Below are 22,726 nucleotides of genomic sequence, written 5' to 3' on the forward strand. Positions count from 1 at the left end.
ACTAAGTAACCAACACCATGAGTCCATATGAGTCAGACTATTCTAGTTACTGCTTTGACTTTGCTGTCCACTACTGTAACTTTGCTCACCTTGTCTTTGTCGATTGAGTGCAGCCACTTGGCCCCTACTACCATGGGGGGGGGTCCAATTTTAATTTAGTTAGGGCAGTTCCCACTGTCAAATCTGATTTACATAAAATAACAATCACAGCAGTTTTCAAGGTTGCTGGAGCTCCTTTCTCAAATTTGTTCATCACAGTTGTGGTAAAAGGTGTGTCCTCTGGGCACACCAGGTGCGGGTCTGACCTGACAAATCCACTGTAGCATGCCAATTTCTCTGAGTCTTTAGATACCTTCTACAACATACCAAGGCAGGTCTGGTACCTCAACTTGATTTAGCGTAGGCCACCTTGTAATCTATGCTTCAGCAACTGAACCAAATAATCTATTAGATCCTTTCCTAACTTCTCAAGCTGAAACATTGAATGAAGAATCTGTGCTTAGTGGATCCATAGCAATAAACTTAGACTGATCCATCTTCATGTTCCTTGTACCATCATCCCACACGCTTATTAGCCATTCCCACACATATTCCCCAGGTTTCTGTTTGTACATATTAGAAAATTCAAGCAGTTCTTTTGGAGTGTAGCGTACCTTCTCCTGGGTCACACTTTGTACTTCACCTTTTGGAATTTAAGTCTAGTTATAGGTGTAGAAGCCAGAATCGGTAGTTTGGAATTGTTTTGAGAATATTCAGCATTGTCTTGTAAAGCATCTGCCTCAGGTGATTCTCCAGGCAATGATTTAGACAAGGGCTCTTTAGAGGCAGCTGGGGTAGGGCTAATCTCATTAGATGGGAGTGGAGGGGCTAATGGTTTTTCTGAGTGGTGTGGTTTAGCAGGCAAACATGATGTAATCTCTTCAGATGGGAGTGGTTCTGCTGGCAGGAGTGATTCAATGGAATTTAGGGGTTCAGTGTCTCCAACTTCCTGATTATCTGCCCATATGTCCCCATCCCAAGTTTCAGGATCCCATTTCTTCCCAATCAATGCCCTTACTTTAACTTCAGACACATCTCTCGATGTTGGCAATTGAGCTGGTGGTGTAATTCAGCCACTCTTACAATAAGGCTCTGGGTTTGGTTTTCAGCAATTTCAGCTCTGTTACTATAAGAAATAAAGCTTTCTTTCAAAGCACAAGTGAAAGCATTAAGGTCATTTGTGTGGCACTTGAGCTTTGACTAGTGAAAGTAAGACCAACTAACCAGCTTCCTTATACTTCTTATTCTGAAAAACTGTAGAAAGATATCACAAATGTGTTCACCTGGAGACTCGCCTTTCACCAATACCTGATCTACTGGTGGTTATATTTTGCGTAATGGTATTGCCACCTCATGCCATAGATTAGCAGTGCCCTCTTTACTACTGGAAGCAGAGTCGTCAACATCTTTAAGACTAACTAGACTTGAGAACTAATTTAGAAAACTCATCTTTACAGTTTTGTTTCTCAAACCCCACTCTTGGTACCAAACGTCTTAGGCTGGGTTCTCTAGAGAAGCAAAACCAGTCAAGCATATAAATATATATAGGAAGAGATTTATATCAAGGAAACAGCTCACATGATTGCAGAGGCTGAAGCATCCCAAGTCCATGGATCAGAACAAAGGCCTCTCTCTATCACACAGCTGCAGGGGCTGGAGAACCAAGATCAGCAGGTCGGAGAGCAGGGCTCCTGCCCTTAGGCTGTGAAGATTGATGAATCCTAAGATCTGCAGATAAGCTGATAGCTAAAGTCTCAAGAGCCGGAGGTCAGATGAACAGGAGGCAACCGCAGGATCTAGTATGAGCAAAAAAGGCAGAGCGTCTGCTTATATTCCGATGCAGGCCATACCCACAATGACACTGCCTTTCAACTGATTGGCTAGTCACAGCAGATTCAGCCATGGGAGTAATCACACATAAACACTGAAATCATGGCCCACCCAAGTTTATACACAATCCTAACCATCACACCATGTTTTTATTAATGAACTAGCAACATGTCCTTTTTGATTCTTCTCTGATAGATTTCTTTGTTAGATTTGAAACATATTCTCTAATAATCTTGGCTGACTTCATATTAGATAACTGAAAAACTCAATAGTAAACATTACTGTATTACTTTTCTTCAAGAAAAATTATATAGTAAGTGGGTGATTAAATCAGAATTAGCATTGCCTATGGTGATGAGTTCCACACATTTTTTATAGTTCCTATCTTTATGTTATGGACTCACTGCGTAGTGTAAACAGTTGGTGTGCTTGTCTGGTAACTGAAAGGTTGGAGGTTCAAATCTACCCAGAAATGCCTCTGAAAAAAGACCTAGTGATCTACTTCCAAAACATCAGTCATTGAAAACCTGTGAAGCATGGCTCTACTCTGACACACATGAGGTCACCAAGAATTGGAACTGACTCAATGGAAACTTTTTTTTTTTAATTATTATTATTATTTTACTGGCTATCTGTACGTTAAGGAGCCCTGGTGTTGCAGTGGTTAAGTGCTCGGCAAAGTTGCCACTGAGATAACAGATAATGGAGGCAGGGAGACTAAAACCAGCTGCCATTAAGTCGATTCCAACTCATGGCTACCCCATGTGTGTCAGAGTAGAACTGTGCTCTATAAAGTTTTCAATGATTTTCAGAAGTAGATCACCAGGCCTTTCTTCCAAGGTACCTGTAGGTAGACTCAAATTGCCAGCCTTTTGGTTAGCAGCCAGATGCTTAACCGTTGTGCCACCAGAGCTTCTCTCCTAGAGGCTACCCCTGAATTATTTTGTGGCTGAATTTTCCTTATAGCTGAGCTTTTATTCCAGTAAGCACTTAATATTTTTACTTTTAAGTGGAAAATTTCCTAAAAACATGGCCTTCTTAAACAGATTATATTGAACATAAATAAGTATATGTAACTTATGGAGATGGGACAGTGCAGTGATTAAGAGCATGGGCTTTGGAACTAGAATGCCTGGGTTCACTTCCCTGCTGTGTACTTTCTAGCTGTGGCTTGGGCAAACTATTTGATCTCTCTTTGCCTCAATTTCCTCATCTATACCAAACCAAACCCGTTGCCGTGGAGTCAGTTTTGACTCATAGCAATCCCATAGGACAGGGCAGAACTGCCCCATAGGGTTTCCAAAGAGTAGTTGGTAGATTCGAACCGCTGACCTTTTTGTTAATAAAATTCTTGTTCTCAAAAATTCTAAAACTACTCAGCACAGCTCAAGCCTTTACTTATTTTTGTTCTGAAAACATTAAGCAACTCATTCTTGTCCTGGCCCCCAGCGAAGACAATTTTGTCATTGTCAGCATTCTCTCAAGAACTTTGTCAAAGTAAAGAGAATGATTTCCACATGTGAGCCTAAAATGCCACAAGAAAGAACATCACATTCTCATTCTGTCTAGGGCAGTTGTCCCAAAGTGGACTTGTTCATTCCATGTTGTTTACCCCTCAAATATTGCATCACTTTGTAAGAGGAAAAAATTTTGAAAATTATAGTGGAAGACCATGCTAGAATAAGTTTTTTATTTTACACATATGCACATACATATACAGTCACACATATGAAAAAACAAAGAACAAAAAGAACTACACTCTGTCAGTTAGATTGTTTCCTAAGTCAACCTTAAAATGTGATTGTAAAGTTTCTCTTTTTGCAAATTGGATTTCTCCTGTTCAGCCTGCTGGGAAGAAAAGAGGAAGTGAGAGGGAAGCCCTCGAAAATATTAGTGGGAGGATAAAAATCTTGGCAAGTTTGAAAAAGAGGCCAAATATAAATATGATAAATTTACAAAATGGTAAATATGAACTCTGTCAAGTATATAAAAAACACACATGAATCAGTGTTAAATGGAAAAAATAAAACACCGTGAATACACTTAGTCATTTTATTACTTTTTATAAAAACAGTAACAGTATTTACAAAGTTCAGGAAATACAGGAAAAAGACCATCCATAATGTCATTTTCCTCATACAATTTTTTTTTTTCCATTTTTTTGTGTTCACTTTTTTGGTCTTTGTATGTATTTTCTATAGTTGTACCCGTGTCCCTAAACAGGACATGCCATCAGTGTACACCACAGAAAAAGTCATTAAGACAGGAAGAGAAGAACATAGACACAGATACTTGGTACATATAGAGTTCTTTTTGCCTGTAAATAATTTCAGCGTACAATTCAAAAGAAAGAATCAACTAAATACTGCAAAGAAGTGAAAATTACTTTAAGTGTTCAAGGGGCGTGGCGTTTCTTGGATTTATTGTTTTCCCTCTCATTTTCCCTCTGACAATGCCTTTACTCAGTTATGTAACTCCTTGGTATTGATAATAAGGGAAAATTGCGATAGAAAGATGAAGTTGCTGGGTCTCTCCTTGGCATTTTTTTTTTCTCTTAATACTGTAAGAAAATAAATACTTGTGCTTTCATCTATGATTAAGATACTTATTTACCAATAATTTGCTGATGATGTTACTATTTGAGCTACTGACTGGTATAAGTTTAATTTAGTTAAGTATGTTCTGCCTGCTGTGGTGCAGCGGTTAAGAGCTACAGCTGCTAATCAAAAGGTTGGCAGTTCGAATCCACCAGCCACTCCATGGATAACCCTACGGGGCAGCTCTACTCTGTCTTATAGGGTCACTGTAAGTCAGAATCCACTCAGTGGCAATGGGTTTTTTTTTACTCTGTGTTACTGTATAGATATCAAAGTGTGCAGTCTCTTATTTTTTAATTTAGAAAATGAAAGGAACAGATAGAGATGAAAAATTGTATATGTTGGTATTATTCTAGGGAAGGAATGAATATTGTTATTATGTGAATATTTTAATAGGTGTCAGGTGCTTTTACATGCATTTTGCCATTTAATACTCATTACAGTCCTATTAAAGCGGGATGATTAACCCCAATGTACGTGATACAACAACGAGATTCAGAAAGCTTAAGTTGCATGTCAAGGTCACGTACTTGTCTGAGCTGGGTTTCAGAGCCAGATACGTCTGACTGACCCCATGCCTAGTCCACAAATCCATGTGCTTAAAAATATACATAGCACTCAGATTTGTAGCACAGTTTTAAAGGCCTCAAAGAGGAGAAGAATAAATTCCAGGGGAAAAAACCCTGGAATTATTTATAGATGGGTGTCCCATTAGAGGAATGTAGGTTTCTGTTTTTCTTTTTTTATATCTTCTCCTAAGCCATGTTAGGCTACTATTTACAACTTCATGGTGGCCTAAGGGCCTCCTGTAAAGAGTCAGCTTCTTTCTCAGAACATTTCAGAACATTTTTCAAGCCCAGCCTCAGAACACATGTAAATGTTTCTACTGAATTCTTTGGATAGTAAATGGAAATGGGTCATCCTTTGCAGTTCATGAAGCTGTAGTTGATGTAACTGTTATTCTCCCACACTGTCTTGATATAAAAAATTGTGGTAATCGTAGAATATTGAAATTTTATAGAAATCATTACCTTATCCTTTACCTAAGGCTCATGGAGGCAGTCTATCTCTAATAACAACAATAATAGTAGTAATAGCTAACATTTACTTGAATGTTTACTGTGGATGGGTCCCACGCTTTTCCTATAATATGGATTACTGCATTTCATTTTCACAACTTCATGAGAAAGGAATTGGGATTTGAAAGGATCAATTAAAAAAAAAAAATCCCTCTTTTCCCTGTGTTCAAAACCAATTTAGGGGTAGAAACAGATGTCAGAGGTAGAAACAGGTGTCAAACAGATGAAGATCAAAATGTCACCTTAGGTGCTACTACTGATAATTGGGGAATGAGCCTTAAGCCTAACAAATGAGCAGGGTTGCAATACTTTACCCATGGAAAAGAGATTTACAGTCACAGTCCTTGGCAGCCCCCAACAGCCACAGGCTCCATATCAGAGCACTTGTCCCTGTTTCGTTTATAGCATGGAAGAGTTGAGAAGGGAGAGTGCTCTTTACCAGGAGGAAGAACTGAGAGAAGAAAAGAAAGGGAAGGGAACGGCTGAGCCAAGCATGCACAACTGCTTTTCCCAAACTCATGAATCAGACAACTAACTCTTCTTCCTATAGAGAAAAAGTGGGGAGGTGGAGAAAGGCTGCAAGTGTTAACTCTACTGGAGTTCCTTCCACACAGAATCATGAGAAAGGAGGTCCTCATCCCCAATTCAGTCCTTGTCCCTAATTGTAGAGGAGCCTGGTGGTGTAGTGGTTAAGAGTTCAGTTGCTAATCAAAAGGTCAGCAGTTTGATAATAACAGCCACTCTCTGGAAACCCAATGGGCCAGTTCTACTCTGTCCTATAGGGTCACTATAAGTTGGATTGGTCTCGATGGCAATGGGTTTGGTTTTTTGGTTTTATACATGGACCATGGAGCCCTGGTGGCACAATGGTTAAGTCCTCAACTGTAAACTGAAAGGTCAGTGGTTTGAACCCACCAGCTGCTCTGTGGGAGAAAGGATCTGGCTATCTGCTCCTGTGAAGATTTCAGCCTAGGAAACCCTATGGGGCAGTTACACTCTGTCCTGTAGGGTCGCTGTGAGTTGGAATCAACTTGGTGGCACACAACAACAACATACATGGACCTATCCTACAGATAAGGCAACTGAGGCACTGAGACACTAAGTAAGCACTCATAGTAAGTGACAGAGCAGTTTAACTAAGGTCACTCCATAGGTAAGTGGGAGAGATTGAATCAGGACTGTTAGGACAGGCTCTGGTATAGTTAGGTGAAAGGCAATGGGAAATAAAAAATTGAGGGCATATATGAGAAGGATAAAACAAGAAGTGATTAGAATTGGAGACTTATTCATTATGAAAGCTTGGGAGGAGTGAAAATGATTCAAAGTTTTCTTGTATGCCTAGTTATGAGAACAGTGATAGCATTAACCGCCCCCACCCCCAACCCAGGAGAGAAAGGTAGGTGCTTTTTTGGACATGTGAGGTGGCTCCAGGATACCTAGTAAAAACCTGTACCAAACGCTTTGCCATTGAGTCCATTCTGACTCATAGTAATCCTGTAGGACAGGGTAGAACTGCCCCATAGAGTTTCCAAGGAGCACCTGGTGAATTCAAACTGCTGACCATTTGGTTAGCAGCCATAGCGCTAAACCACTATGCCACCAGGGTTTCCAAGGTACCTGGTAGGCTGTTGGATATCTGAGTCTGCAATTTGGGAGACAGATTAAGAGCAGAGATGCAGATTTTGGAGTCATTCATATAAAGGTGATAACTGGAAAAAAGAGAATGCTTAGGATAGATTTTAGCAGTAAAAGAGGAGATCAGTTTCTCAATTCAATTTTTGTATTAGAAATAAGTCCACACGATTTGAATTGGTAATCTTCAGTGATCTAATAGAAAAGCAAGGACCAACATTGGTTTTGGGCTTGATCTCAGTTTTTAACCACAGCCCTAGTGCACCACAGGGCGACGCTGGTGTACATGACAGTTTCCATTCGCCTCTCCAGGTTCACTGTCCACCCTGTTTCCACCGTGTTCTCTGTCCTGGGAGGCTGACATTTATGAACTACATCAATAGTGTTCCTAATGAATTCAGCCACTGGGAAGCCCTAATGGAAATTGGATGGCATAAGGAGTGGGTGATTGGTGTATTTATTTCCTTGGTTCCTCTCACATCAGGTCCTTGTGGATTGACTGTGTCCCTTTACCTGAGACTTTCTCCTATTGTGACTTTCTCAAAGTTCCAGTAACTGCTCTCTTCCTTTGCCCCTTCAGGCTCAGAAGTTATAATGGCTTCCAACTGTTGCTAGCCCCGGGAAACTTCACTGACCTTTGTTAGGTTTTATTAACACTGCCCTCACCTTCATAAATAATGTCTTTGTTAAACGCTCCCCAATTTCCCAGTTCCTGCTGGAACCTTGAATAATATACCCACTATACCAGAAGGAACTCTTGCTCTCCAAGACACTAGCCCTACCCTTAGTAAACAGAGGGAAACTTCTAATCTGAGGGTCTTCGACCTGTGAGGAAACAACAAAGTTAGAACAGGGTCTGTGAGTCTACATGTACAGGCAGCATTGTCCGTGGACAGGATAATCCTCATAGTTACCATAATTTTTCAAATGTATGTAAGTGCTACAGTGATTCATAAAATAAAACAGAATGTATTTGAAAATTATTATGAAATTTATTTTAACTGTTGTCTTTATGTATTTCTTAATCATAGATAACGTAAAAATAAAATTTCTCATTTTGGGTGATTGAAATAATTTTAAATTTATAAAAAGTATTCACCCTCAAAAAAGTTGGAAATTGTTAATACTACCCAATGTTAAGGAATAATGATGAGTCTGTGAAACATCTTACAACATGGATGAACCTGGAGGACATTCTACTGAGTGAAATAAGTCAATCACAAAAGGATAAATGTTGTATGAGACCACTATTATAAAAAGTGAAGAAAAGTTTACACACATAAAGAAACATTCTTTGATGGTTACCAGGGATGGGTGAAGGGGAGGGAAAATCACTAGCTAGATAGTAGACATGTGTTAACTTTGGTGAAGGGAAAGGCAATATACAATAAGGAGAAAGTCAGCACAACATGACCAAGGCAAGGGAAGACACTGAGAGGTATGAAGAATAAAAGGCAACAACAGTAATCCTATAGCGTATACAATCCTGCAACATGTGGGAGGACGTATGGGAGTACATTCACATGCATATATGGGTTTGGCTGTGGATATTTCTACATAGACGTTTGTATGTGATAAATGTATATTCATATATAAAATAGAGCACACAGGGGGCACAGTCATAGAAACTTCCTAGACATAATCAAACACCTTTTTTTCGTAGGACTGAGTTACGGGGCTTGAGGGCTAAAGACTGTAGTCTAGGGGGACATCTAAGTCAATTGGCATAACACAATTCATAAAGACAGTGTTCTACATCCTACTTTGGTGAGTAGCATCTTGGGTCTTAAAAGCTTGAGAGTAGCCATCTAAGATGTATGTATTGGTCTCTTTCTGTGTGGAGCAAAGGAGAGTGAAGGAAACCAAATACTCAAGGAAGCAATTAGTCCAAAGAACTAATGGACCACAGGAACCACAGCCTCCACTAGCCTGAGACCAGAAGAACTAAATGGTCCCTGGCTGCCACTATTGACCTCTCTGACCAAGATCACCATAGAAGGTCCCGGTTAGAGTGGGAAAAAAGTATAGAACAAAATTCAAATTCATAAAAAAGACTGGACTTACTAGTCCGATCAAGACTATGGCCCTTAGACACACTTCTAACTTGGAACTGAAGCCACCCCTGAAGACAACCTTTCACCTAAATAATAGACAGTCCTATAAAATAAACAATAATACCTGTGAGGAAAGTGCTCCTTAGAACAATCATCTGTATGAGACCAAAAGGGCAACATCTGCCCAAAAGCAAAAATGAGAAGGCAGGAAAACTGGATGAATGGAAATGGGAACTCGGTGGAAATGGGGAGAGTGCTGACACATTGCAAGGATTGCAACCAATGTCACGGAACAAACTGTATGTAAATTATTGAATGGGAAACTAATTTGCTCTGTAAACGTTCATCTAAAGCACAATAAAATGTTTAAAAATAAAGAATTCGGAATTATTTCTAAGGCCTTTGTTGTTAAAAAATTCGCCAGAGTTTTCCATGGGTCAAAAACTAGAATGAGGTAGTATGAATTGGTTCAATCATAGCTTTTTCTAGCAGGATAAAGACAAAGACAAATATCCACATCTTAGAAGAATTTTAGTAAAGTCATTTCTGATTCTTAATTCAAGGAAGAAATTCAGGTCCTCAGACTTGCAATAAAGAGTACACCACATTTGGCAACCCCTTGTCCTTTGTGTGACCTGCTGTGGCTCAAGCCGTGTGACCTGCTGTGGCTCAAGCCGTGAGCAGAGTCTACAGAGCGCAAAAATAAACATCTCTAAGGGCCTGTGGAATTTGATGGCCTGTGAAGTGTGGGGCAGACAGTGGGCTAACTGCCAGGCTCCGTAGGTAAGCCCTCCAGCAGCCACATTTGTTTTTAGCCACCCTGCAAAAGCCAGAAGAGAGGGTAAACCTGGTGGGGAAGTTCTGTTTCCTGGATTGGCCTGGTCTGGGGTCAGAGCCTGGACATGCCCCTGGGTACTCAATGAGATGTATTCATTTAGGGATCTATTAACCAGATGCTGGGAAAGCCTGTTAATCTGGTTTGATAGCAGATAAAAAGAACAGAAAGGATAAGTAATTTCTTGCCCCATTCCTCAGCCCTTCCTTTATCTGCCCCCCATGTGATTTGAGAAAATGTCCAGACTAGAGAATTGGGGGTGCTCAACTCAGCTGCTACGCAAAAGGTTGGCAGTTCAAACCTACCCAGTGGCTCCATGGGAGAAAGACCTCGTGATCTCTTTCCATAAAGATTACAGCCTAGAAAACCCTATGGGGCAGTTCTACTTTGTCAAATGGGGTCACTATAAGTTGAAAATTGACTCGATGGCACCTAACAATGACAACACAATTCACTAAATATTTATTGACTACCTGTCCTTTTCCAGGCACCCTTCTAAGCACTGGGGACAGAAAGGTGATGGGGAGCATCAAGGGTCCCTGCTCTCAGGGAGACCACACTCTGAGTGTACACTTGTGCTCTTCTGCCTGCACACTCTTTCAAACCACCAGTTCTGCACAACACCCTGTGATGTGAGGTTAACTCCTATCCAACTGAAATATTTGACTTGTTGGTCTTCCCACTTCAACAACATGGTGGATAACACAGTGATTCCAGAGTGAGGAAAATGCTGTGGTATAGTGAGGCAGCACTGTTCTTCAATAAAAGACTCTCTGTCAACTTAACAAAAAGAGTCTGCAAATGCATCTGAAACCCCAGGATTCTCCTCAGCAACAAAGAAGTCTCCAACATAACATAGTCTGACTTAATAATTTCATACTCTAGTGTAAAATTAGAATCAAAGGGTTCTGCAAGGCTAGTGAGTTTGACGCAAACATTTATTCTTTTACCACACAAATATTTGAGCACCACCTTTGTATCAGACATTGTGCAAGGCACTGAGATACTTGACTGTATGTTACATTTTTATTAAAGAGAACTTCAGCTGAGGCCTATCACTTATTTAACATGTCCTCTTTTCCCAGGCAGGAGGGAAATGAACTCTATTTCTGCAGAAAATGCTAACTGGGGGCAAGCTCCTGGTTATAAATTACATTGTCAACAAACCACTAGACTCAGAAGTAAGCATTTTTCTAATGTTGCCTAGAATCAGTGGCTCTGTGGATTAGGGACTAGAAGGGTGGGAAAGAATTTTACTTTTTCCTCTCTGCCTTGTGAATCACAAGTCATATCTTTTTCTTCTGCTGTATAGACCAAATACCATATAAATTGCTCTGTTGTTTGTTCTAGGTCTTACGTAAAGTATTCCTATCCCCAAAATATCGTCACACAGAATTTAGAAACTTTGGAAGCTTCTTCAGTAAAGGTCAATGTTTCACCTTTGTGTTCAAAGGTCCCTATTAGACACCCAAAAAATTTCTGGTTGAAGTCAGTAATTATTTACTCCTCTATTGCTAGTATCTGCTTGAGGAATAAGCAGAGAGAACCAAGCGGCGGGGGGGATGAGTGAGCAAGAGAGCTAATCACTAGTCTTTCTTCACCTAAGAACAATATTTGTTTTCATATCACATGTATAATGTTATTGAGCAAGAAAAATAAGTCTGTACAGAGTAGAAGGCAGCCCTAAGACCTGGAGATTCCAAGTGGACAAAAATAGCCAGGTCTTTGGACAAGCAAATATGCAGACCTGAGCAGGGAGGGAAGGAATTTCTTTAACTTCCCTCCCTTGGTCAGTCCTTTTTGAAACTTGAGCTATTCCCAGGATAGAAGTCTATAAGGCTACCACCTGGGACCCTTTACTACACTGCTATAAAGGCTGTGCAGAAAAGATTGGCCTTTATTACACATGGTCTCCCATGTGTTTTCCAGACAGGCTATTAAATGGGGCCTTGATTCCTGGGCTGGAGTAGAACCAGCCATTTAACTCTTGGCAAGAGAAAGTGAATGATTAGAAAGCAAGGTATCTTTCTCTGTGAGTATTTACAAGACACTTACATTTAACAATGACATTTAACAGCTATGTGCCAGACACTTCTAGGTGCTGGGAACACAATATGAAGCATAACAGTTATAGCTTCCACCATGACAGAACTTAGAGGCCAGTGGAGAAGCAATAGTGTATAATAAAGAGCATCAGCTTTGAAGTCAGACTTGAGGTTGAATCTTGAGTAATGTTATGGATAGAATTGTGCTTCCCAAAAATATGTGTTGGAATCCTTAACCCCTATACTTGTAGGGGAGCCCTGGTGGCACAGGGGTTAAGGGCTCAGCTGCTAACCAAAAGGTTGGCAGTTCAAATTTAACAGCCACTCCTTGGAAGCCCTATGGGGCATTTCTACTCTGTCCTATGGTCACTCTGAGTTGGAATTGACCCGCTGGCAACAGGTTTCAACGGGTTATACGTGTGGGGCAATCTTATTTGGAATAGAGTTTTCTTTATTATGTTAATGATACCACATCAGTGTAGGGTATGTTTTAAGCAAATCATTTTAGAGATATAAAAGAGCAGATTAGGCACAGAAGAAAGCCAGCTCAAATGGGGGAAAGATAGATGCCACGTGGAGATCTCCAAGGAACAATGAGAAGAAAGAGAAGCTGAGACAAGCATTTTCCCCCAGAATTGACAAAGAGAGCCTTCCCCTAGAGCTGGAGCCCTGAAGTTGGACTTCTAGCCTCCTAAACTGTTATGGCAGCACTAGCTAACTGTGACAGTTAGTGGTATGTGTCAACTTGGCTAGGGCATGATTCTCAGTATTATGCAATTATCCTCCATTTTGTGATATAATGTAATCACCTACATGATGTGACCTAATGTGATCAACCAATCAGTTGTAAGGGGAGTTTCCCCGGGGGTGTGGCCTGTACCCAATATATATATATGGACATTTTGGCAAAGCTTGCTTGCTTGCTCTGGATCCTGTTTCCAGCTTGTCATCATCTGATATCCAGTTCTAAAAACTTAAGCCAGTAGCTTTTTGTCTGACCTGCCAACTTTGGAATTCACCAGGTCTGCAGCTTTGTGAGCCAGCAACCTGCCATCTGACCTGCCAATTCTGGGTTCATCAGTCTCTGCAACAACATGAGTCAGGAGAAGCCCCTAGCCAACACCTGACTCATAGACTTTAGTACTTGCTAGCCTCCACAACCATGTGAGCCATTTCCTTGAGATAAACCTCTCTCTATATATGCTTCACTAATTTTGCTTCTCTGTAGAACACAGCCTAAGACACTAAGACAGGTAGTCAAAGCATTCCTTACTTTATCTGTAAAATGGAGAAGATAATACTTAACTCACAGGGCTGTGATGAAGATAAAATAACATGTGTAAAGAAGTGAATTCAGATCCTAGCAGGTTGTTGCTGTTGTTAGATGTCATTGAGTCAATTTTGACCCATACCAACCTCATATGACAGAGTAGAACTGCCTGATATGATTTTCTAGGGTATAATCTTATGGGAATGGGCACAAATTTCCAAAGAAAGGTGATCCAACAGAATGCAGAAATTATTGAACAATATCATTAATATCACACCCAGGTAGAATTTCACTGAAGACAATTCAAAAACGGTTGCAGCAGTCCATTGACAGGGACTGCCAGAAATTCAAGCCGGGTTCAGAATAGGATGTGGAATGAAGGATATTATTGAATGTCAGGTGGACCTTGGTTGAAAGCAGAGACTACCAGAAAGATGTTTACCTGTGTTTTATTGACTATGAAAAGGCATTTTTATGATGTGCATAATGACATATTATGGATAACATGGTGAAGATTAAGAATTCCAGAACACTTCATTGTGCTCACGCGGAACCTGTACATAGACCAAGAGACAGTTGTTCGAACAGAACAAGGGGATAGTGCAAGGTTTAAAATCAGAAAAGGTGTGTGTCAGGATGGTATCCTTTCACCGTACTTAATCTGTATGCTGAGCAGATAATCCGAGAAACTGGACTGTAACGAAGAAGAACGGGGCATCAGGATCGGAGGAAGACTCATTAACTACCCGCGATATGCAGATGACACAACCTTGCTTGCTGAAAGCAAAGGGAATTTGAAGCACTTACTGATGAAGAACAAAAAGATTGCAGGCTTTAGTATGGATTATACCTCAACATAAAGACAACAAAAATCCTCACAACTGGACCGATAAGCAACATCATGATAAACAAAGAAAATATTGAAGTTGTCAAAGATTTCATTTTACTTGTTTCCACAATCAATACCTTTGGAAGCAGCAGTCAAGAAATCAAATGACATATTGCATTGGGCAAATCTGCTGCAAAATACATCTTTAAAGTGTTGAAAAGCAAAGATGTCCTTCTGAGGACTAAGGTGCCCCTGACTCAAGCCATGGTATTTTCAGTTGCCTCATATGCATATGAAGCCTGTACAATGAATAAGAAAAACAGAAGAAGAATTGATGCCTTTGAATTATGGTGTTGGCGAAGAATCTTGAATGGACTGCCAGAAGAACGTATAAATATATCTTGGAAAAAGTACAACCAGAATGCTCCTTAGAACCAAGGATGGCAAGACTTTGTCTCATGTACTTTGGACATGTTATCAGGAGGGACCAATACCTGGAAAGGACATCATCCTTGATAAAGTAGAGGGTCAGTGAAAAGGAGGAAGACCTTCAATGAGATGTATTGACACAGTGGCTGCAACAGTGGGCTCAAACATAGCAACCATTGTGAGAATGGCACAGGACCGGGCAGTGTTTCCTTCTGTTGTACATAGGGTCGCTATGAGTCAGAACCAACTCAGTGGCACCTAACAACAGCAAAAAGAAGATACATGGATTGAACATGCCTTCTGCCCCCAAGGCTGAGGACACTGAGTTTCCATTATCAGAAATAGCATCTCTATGTTTCCCTTTTATTTCTACAGAGATGGGAGTGTCTAGATAAAAGAACTTCAGATGGGACACCCTGAGGGCTACAGATGGTGTGCCTTGAAAAAGTACTTCCCCCCTGCAGAGGCAGAAATAAAGTCATTTGGAAAGTTTCTCCAGTGAGCTGTAGTAGGGTTGAAACTTGTTAATGTAACAACTCAGATGTGAAAAAAAAAAAAAAAAAATTGACGGCTTCTTCACTGCTGGAACAAATTTAGAATATACCACTAAGGTAGTAGAGTTTCCCACCTCTCCTATTGCAGTTCTTGAGCTCAACCATGATTTTCATTTGGCTCAGCATGTTTGCCATGGAATCATTTTACCCTTTGCCATAGCCCCGGCTCTCACCTCTTAGCTATCTTTCATGTTTCCATTGAGAGTATGGGAGAATATCTGGGTCACTTGTGTGCCACATGGGAGGTGAAGGACAGTCAGTGGGCATTATCTCTGGTCTTTTATCTGCCTGAACACATTACAGGTCAAGGGCACACAGTAAAGCTGTATCTTCCTGTAGTCCTACAAGGGACACATAGCACGTGCCTTCTTGTTGTAGTTTCCCTCTCAACTACCCAGGCTTCAGTCTCATTGCTGTACCACATGCCTGCCCTTGGTCATGACTCAAGGGAATGAGAGGTGGTCCCTGAGAAGCCTGGGCAGGGCATCACCTGTCCTTTAAATAACTTTTCCCCTCTCCTTCTGGGTAAGTTTCTACTTTCCCTTCCTGTCTGGTAGGAACTTCCTCTACAACATAATCCCCTGATTCCTCACCTATGGGCATATTTATCCTGGATGGAGCCCATTCTTTCATTTCCTATAGCAATAAGCTTGCTGCCTTAGCCTTAATAATGATAGACGGGACCATTGAGAGAAACTGGCTTACCAACAAAGGGTAATACATCAGGAGATATTTTGAAAATATTATCTGTAGTACAGAAGTATTTTAGAAATCCCTGAGAGAGAGAAAAAGAGAAAGACTGATAAATGCCATAATTCTTAATAACAAAGAGTTACCTCCTCCTTCAAAGGGTTATTGAGTTATAACAAAGAGTGAATTCAGAGTTTACTGAGAGTGCCTGCTCTACCAGGTAACTTACATATAGGGAGAGAGATAGTTAATAATTAGTCACCTGGATTAAGAGAATAGACATTAATCATTCAGCCCCTTTATAGATTAGGAAATAGTGGCAGAGAGGAAGTGATTCAAACTAAGTAGTGTCACTTGTACTCACAGGATCTGATTACAACTTGTGGTATCATCCCACCACATGCCTTTGCTTCTTTGGTGGCTGCAAAATAATTTACAAAGTAAGGGTACTGCTGAAGGTTAAAACCAGTTGCCATTGAGTCAGTCCTGACTCATGGTGACCCCATGTATGCCAGAATAGAACTGTGCTCCCTGGGGTTTTCAGTGGCTGATTTTTCAGCAGTAGATCACCAGGGCTCTCTTCAGAGGTGCCTCTGGGCAGACGTAAACCTACAGCCTTTCCATTAGCAGCTGAGCGTTTTGACTGCACCAACCAGGGAACTCATTGCTAAAGGTGGTTGTTGTTAGGTGTGGTCAAGTATTTTGACTCATAGTGACCCCATGTGACAGACTAGAACTGTTCCATAGGGTTTTCTAGGCTGTGATCTTTACAGGAGCAGATTGCCAGGTCTTTCTTTCATGGAGCTGCTGGGATTGCTCAAACTGCCAACCTTTCAGTTAGCAGCCAAGTGCTTAACTGTGCCTCCAGGGCTCTTGATAAAGGTTACCCATTGCCATTTAATTGATTCCTACTCATAGTGACCATATAGAACAGAGTAAAACTGCCCTGTAGTGTTTCTAAGGCTGTAATCTTTACAGAAGCAGACTGCCACATCTATCTCCCACTGTGATGGTTAAGGTTGTGTGTCAACTTGTCTGGGCCATGATTCTCAGTGGTTTGGCAGCTATGTAATAATGTAATCTAGCCGTTATGTAATGATGTAGTAATCCTCCATTTTATGGTATAATGTGATCACCTCCATGATGTGATCTGATGTGATCAGCCAATCAGTTGTGAGGGGAGTTTCCTTGGGGCATGGCCTGCATCAAATATATATTGACATTTTGGTAGAACACGTTGGATTTTGCTCGCTCTGTATCCTGCTCCCAGCTGGTCATTAATTCTCTGACCTCTAGTTCTTGGAACTTGAGCCAGTGGCCTGCCATATTGTCTGCTGATCTTGGGATTAGTTGGCCTCTGCAGCCTGTCAGCCAGCAGCCTGCCATCTTACCTGCTGATCTTGGGTTTGTCAGCCCCTGCAGCTATGTGAGTCAGGAGAAGACAGCGTAAGACATTTGGTACTGAAAGTGGGATCCAGAGAGACAAAATTGTAAGGAGGAGCTTTCTAAATTGGCTCTCAAGTCTGGTTAGTCTTAAAGATGTTGATGACTCTTCTTCCAGAAGTAAAGAGGGCACTTCTAATCCATGGTATGAAGTGGCAACAGAAATACACAAAATATCACCAGCAATAGACCAAGTATTTGTGAGAGACAAGGCTCTGGGTGATCACATGTTGGGTACTTTTCTGAGATTTTTTCAGAATGAGAATCATAAGGAAGCTGGTTTGCTGATCTTAATTTCAGTAGACCAAGTGGTGAAAGAAAGAGGTGAGCTCAGGGCTTCAGAGTCAAATCCTCATAAATGACCTCAAAGGTGCTACTTGTGATCTAAAAGAAAGCCTTATTTCTCATAGTAACAGAGCTGATACTGCCAAAAACCAAACCTGGAATCTTACGGTAAGAGAGGCTGAATTACCACACCAATTGAATTCCCAACCTCGAATCGTGTCTGAAGAAATATTGCCTGAGGTATCGTCTGAGTCATCCATTGGGGAGGCATCTGAGTCATTGCCTGAGGCATCACCTGAGGCAGATGCCTTACAAGACATTGCTGAATATTCTCAGAACACACCCCCCCCCCAACTATTTTTGCTTCTAGACCTATAACTAGATTTAAGTCCCAACGAGCCCCAAAGGGTGAAGTACAAAGTGTGACCCAGGAGGAGGTACAGTACACCCCAAAGGAACTTTCTGACTTTTCTAATATGTACAAACAGAAACCTGGGGAATATGTGTGGGAATGGCTATTAAAGGTGTGGGATAATTATGCAAGGAACCTAAAGTTGGATCAGTCTGAGTTTTTTGATATGGGCCCACTAAGCACAGATTCATCATTCAGTGTTTCAGCTTGAGAGGCTAGGGAAGGAGCTAATAGTTTATTTGCTTGTTGCTGAAACATGGATTATGCGGTGGCCTACGTAAATCAAGTTGAAGTACCAAATCTGCCTTGGTATACTGTAGAAGAAGGTACCCAAAGACATAGGGAAATTGGCATGTTAGAGTGGATTTATCAGGTTAAACCCACACACCCACACATGGAGTGCCCAGAGGACACACCTTTTACTACGGTGGTGAGAAATAAATTTGTGAAGGGAGCCTGAGTATCCTTGAAGACTGCCGTGATTGCTATTTTATGTAAGTCAGATTTAATAGTGTGAAGTGCCCTAATTGAATTAAGACACCTAACTACAGTGGGGCTTATTGGACCCTGCGGTGGTAAGGGCCAGGTGGTGGAACTCAGTCAACAAAGACAAGGTGGCACGGTTACCGTAATGGACAGTGGAGTCAAACAGTAATCAGAATAGTCTGACTCATATGAATTTATGGCATTGGCTAATTAGTCATGGTGTCTCTAGGAGTGAAATAGATGGGAAATCTACTAAATATTTACTTTATCTGTACAAGCAAAAGAATTCTAGGTCAAGTGAAAGGCAGCTGAAGTCAAATTACCAGAATAGAGAGTCACAGCCTGTCATGGATGGAATTATGTCCCCCCAAAAATGTGTGTGTCAGTTTGGCTGGGCCATGATTCCTGGTATTGTGTGATTTTTCTATATGTTGTAAATCCTGCCTCTATGATGTTAATGAGGGAGGATGGACGGCAGTAAATTAGTGAACCAGGACTCAAGCTACAAGACTGGATTGTGTCTTGAGGCAATCTCTTGAGATATAAAAGAAAGACGTGAGCAGAAAGACAGGGGGATCTCATACTGCCAAGAAAGCAGTGCTGGGAGCAGAGCACATCCTTTGGACCCGGGGTCCCTGTGCCTGAGAAACTCCTCGACCAAGGGAAGATTGAGGACAAAAACCTTCCTCAAGAGCCAACAGAGAAAGAAAGCCTTCCCCTGGAGCTGATGCCCTGAATTTGGACTTTTAACCTACCTTACTCTGAGGAAATAAATTTCTCTTTGTTAAAGCCATCCACTTGTGGTATTTCTGTTATAGCAGCACTAGATGACTAAGACACAGCCCCTGAATCAATTCCCAGACTTGAGACAGTTTACAGACCCTCAATCCCTTAAATGAAAGGGTGACCATGTCTCCTAGAGGAAGGACCCCACTACACTACCTGAAATTTATACTGTTAATCTTTCTCCCAACCTTCCCCAAAGGGAGCTAAGGCCTTTTAGAGTGACTGTTCACTGGGGAAAGGAAATAATTAGACTTTTCAGGGATTACTGGATAATGGCCCTGAACTGACACTAATTGCAGGAGACCCAAAACATCACTGTGGCCCACCAGTCAGAGTGGGGGCATATGCAGGTCAAGTTATTAAATGGAGTCTTAGCTCAGGTTCATCTCACAGTAGGTCCAGGGAGTCCCCGAAACCATCCTGTAGTGATCTCCCCTGTTCCAGGATACATAATTGGAACAGATATACTCAGCAACTGCAGAACCCCTACTTTGATCCCTGACAAGTGCAATAAGGGCTATTATGGTAGGAAGAGTGAAGTGAAAGTTATTAGAACCATACCTACCTAGGAAAATTGAAAAGCAAAAGCAATACTGCATTCCTGGAGGAATTGCAGATATTACTGCCACCATTAAGGACTTGAAAGAGGCAGAGGTCATGATTCCCATCAACTCACCTATTTGGCCTGTTGGAAAAAACAGATGGAACTTGGAGAGTGACAGTGGATTATCGTAAAGTTAACGAGGTAGTGGCTGCAATTGCAGCTGCTGTTCCAGATATGGTTTGATTCCTTGAGCAAATTAATACATCTCCTGGTACTTGGTATGCAGCTATTGATCTGGCCAGTGCCTTTTTCTAGATTCCTGTTTCAAAGGAACACCAGAAGCAGTTTGCCTTCAGCTGGCAAGGCCAGGAACATACCTTCACAGTCTTATCTCAAAGGTATATCAACTCTCCAGCCCTATGTCATAATTTAGTCTGTAGGGACCTTGATCACCTTTCCCTTCCATAAGATGTCAAACTTGTCCGTTTCATAGGTAACTTTATGCTGATTGGACCTAGTAAAGAAGAAGTGTCACTGACTCTGAACTTACTGGTAAAACATTTGCATGTTAAAAGTTAGAGAGTGGGAAATTAATCCTGCAAAAATTCAAGAGCCTTCCACTTCAGTGAAATTTCTAGGGGTCTAAAATAATAATAATAATAATTTTTTTATTTTTTTTTTTAGTGGTATGGGGCATGTTGAGATATTCCTTCTAAAGTGAAGGATAAGCTATGGCATCTGGGTCCCCCACAACTAAAAAGGAGGCACAGCACCTGGTGGACCTCTTTGGACTTTGGAGGCAACATATCCCTCATTTGGGTGTGCTGTTCTGGCCTAGTTATCAAGTGACTGGAAAAGCTGCTAGTTTTGAGTGGGGCCTAGAATGAGAGAAGGATCTGCAACAGGTTCATGCTGCCGAGCAAGCTGCTTTGCCACTTGGGTCATATGATCTGGCTGTCCAATGGTGCTTGAAGTGTCAGTGGCAGATGGAGATGCTGTTTGGAGTCTTTGACAGACTCCTGTTGGTGAATCATAACACAGAACCTTAGGATTTGGGAGCGAGCTCTGCCATCCTCTGCAGATAACTACTCTCCTTTTGTGAAACATCTTTTGGCTTGTTACTGGGCTTTAGTAGTGTCATGGATTGAGCTGTATCCTCCAAAAATATCTGTCAACTTAGCTAGGTTATGATTCTCAGTATTGTATGATTGTCCCCCATTTTATCATCTGATGAGATTACCCTATGTGTTGTAAATCCTATCTCTATGATGTTGATGAGATGGGATTAGCAGCACTTATGTAAACTCAATCTATAAGATTAGATTGTCTTAAGCAAATCTCTTTTGACATATAAAAGAAAGAAGTGAGCAGAGAGACAGCGGGACCTCATACCACCAAGAAAGCAGCACCGGGAGTAGAACATGTCCTTTAGACCCAAGGTTCCTATGCTGAGAAGCTCCTAGTCCAGGGGAAGATTGATGACAAGGACCTTCCTCCAGAGCTGACAGAAAGAAAGCCTTCTGGACCTGACGCCCTGAATTTGGACTTCTAGTCTATCAGACTGTGAGAGAATAAACTTCTGTTTGTTGAAGCCATCCACTTATGATATTTCTGTGATAGCAGCACTAGATGGCTAAGACAAGTAGAGACTGAACACTTAACAATGGGCCACCAAGTCACCATGTGCCCTGAGCTGCCCATCATGTACTGAGAATTGCCTCACCCACAGAGCCCTGAAGTCAGACGTACACAGCAGCATTCCATCATTAAACGTAAGTGGTATATATGAGACCAGGCCCAGCCAGGACCTGAAGGCACAAGTAAGTTCTATGAAGTGACCCAAATGCCCATGGTCTCCACTCCTGTCACATTACCTGGCCTCTCCCAGTCTGCACATATGGCCTCACTGGTATTCCTTATGATTAGTTGACTGAGAAAGAGAAAAGCTGTGCCTGGTTTACAGATGGTTCTGTGTGATAGCAGGCACCACTGGAAAAGTGGACAGTGGCAGCACTGCAGCCCCTTTCTGGGATCTCCCTGAAAGACAGCGGTAAAGGCAAATCCTCCCAACGGCAGAACTTCAAGCAGTGCACCTGGTTGTTCAATTTGCTTGGAAGGAGAAATGGCCAGATGTGTGATTGTATACTGATTCATGGGCTGTGACCAGTGGTTTGGCTAGATGGTCATGAACTTAGAAGAAAAATTGGAGACAAGGAGGTATGGGGAAGAGGTCTGTGGATTGACCTTTCTGAATGGGCCAAAGAAGTGAAGATATTTGTGTCCCATGTAAATGCTCACCAAAGGGTGACCTTGACAGAGGAGGATTTTAACAATGAAATGGATAGGATGATGAATTCTTTGGAAAGCAGTCATCCTCTTTCCCCACCACTCCTTTCAGTATCCAATGGGCTTATGAACAAAGTGGCCATGGTGGGAGGATGGAGGTTATGCGGGGGCTCAGCAACATGGATTTCCACTCACCAAGGCCGACTTTGCTACAGTCACAGCTGAGTACCCAGTCGGCTAGCAGCAGAGAACAACACTGAGTCCCCAGTATGGCACCATTGCTCGAGGTAATCAACCAGCAACCTGGTGGCAAGTTGATTACACTGAACTGGTTCCATCATAGAAAGGGCAGTGTTTTGTTCTTTACTGGAGTAGATGCTTACTCTGGATATGGATTTGCCTTCCCTGCACACAATGCTTCTGCCATACGGACTTACAGAATGCCTTATCCACTGTTATAGTATCCCACACAGCATTGCCTTGGACCAAGGGACTTACTTCACAGCAAATGAAATGCAGCAATTGGCCCATGCTGAAGAAATATACTGGTCTTACCATGTTCCTCATCATCCTGAAGCAGCTGGCTTGATAGAATGATGGA

This window comes from Loxodonta africana, chromosome 16, assembly GCF_030014295.1.
Source record: "Loxodonta africana isolate mLoxAfr1 chromosome 16, mLoxAfr1.hap2, whole genome shotgun sequence".
Taxonomy (NCBI): domain Eukaryota; kingdom Metazoa; phylum Chordata; class Mammalia; order Proboscidea; family Elephantidae; genus Loxodonta; species Loxodonta africana.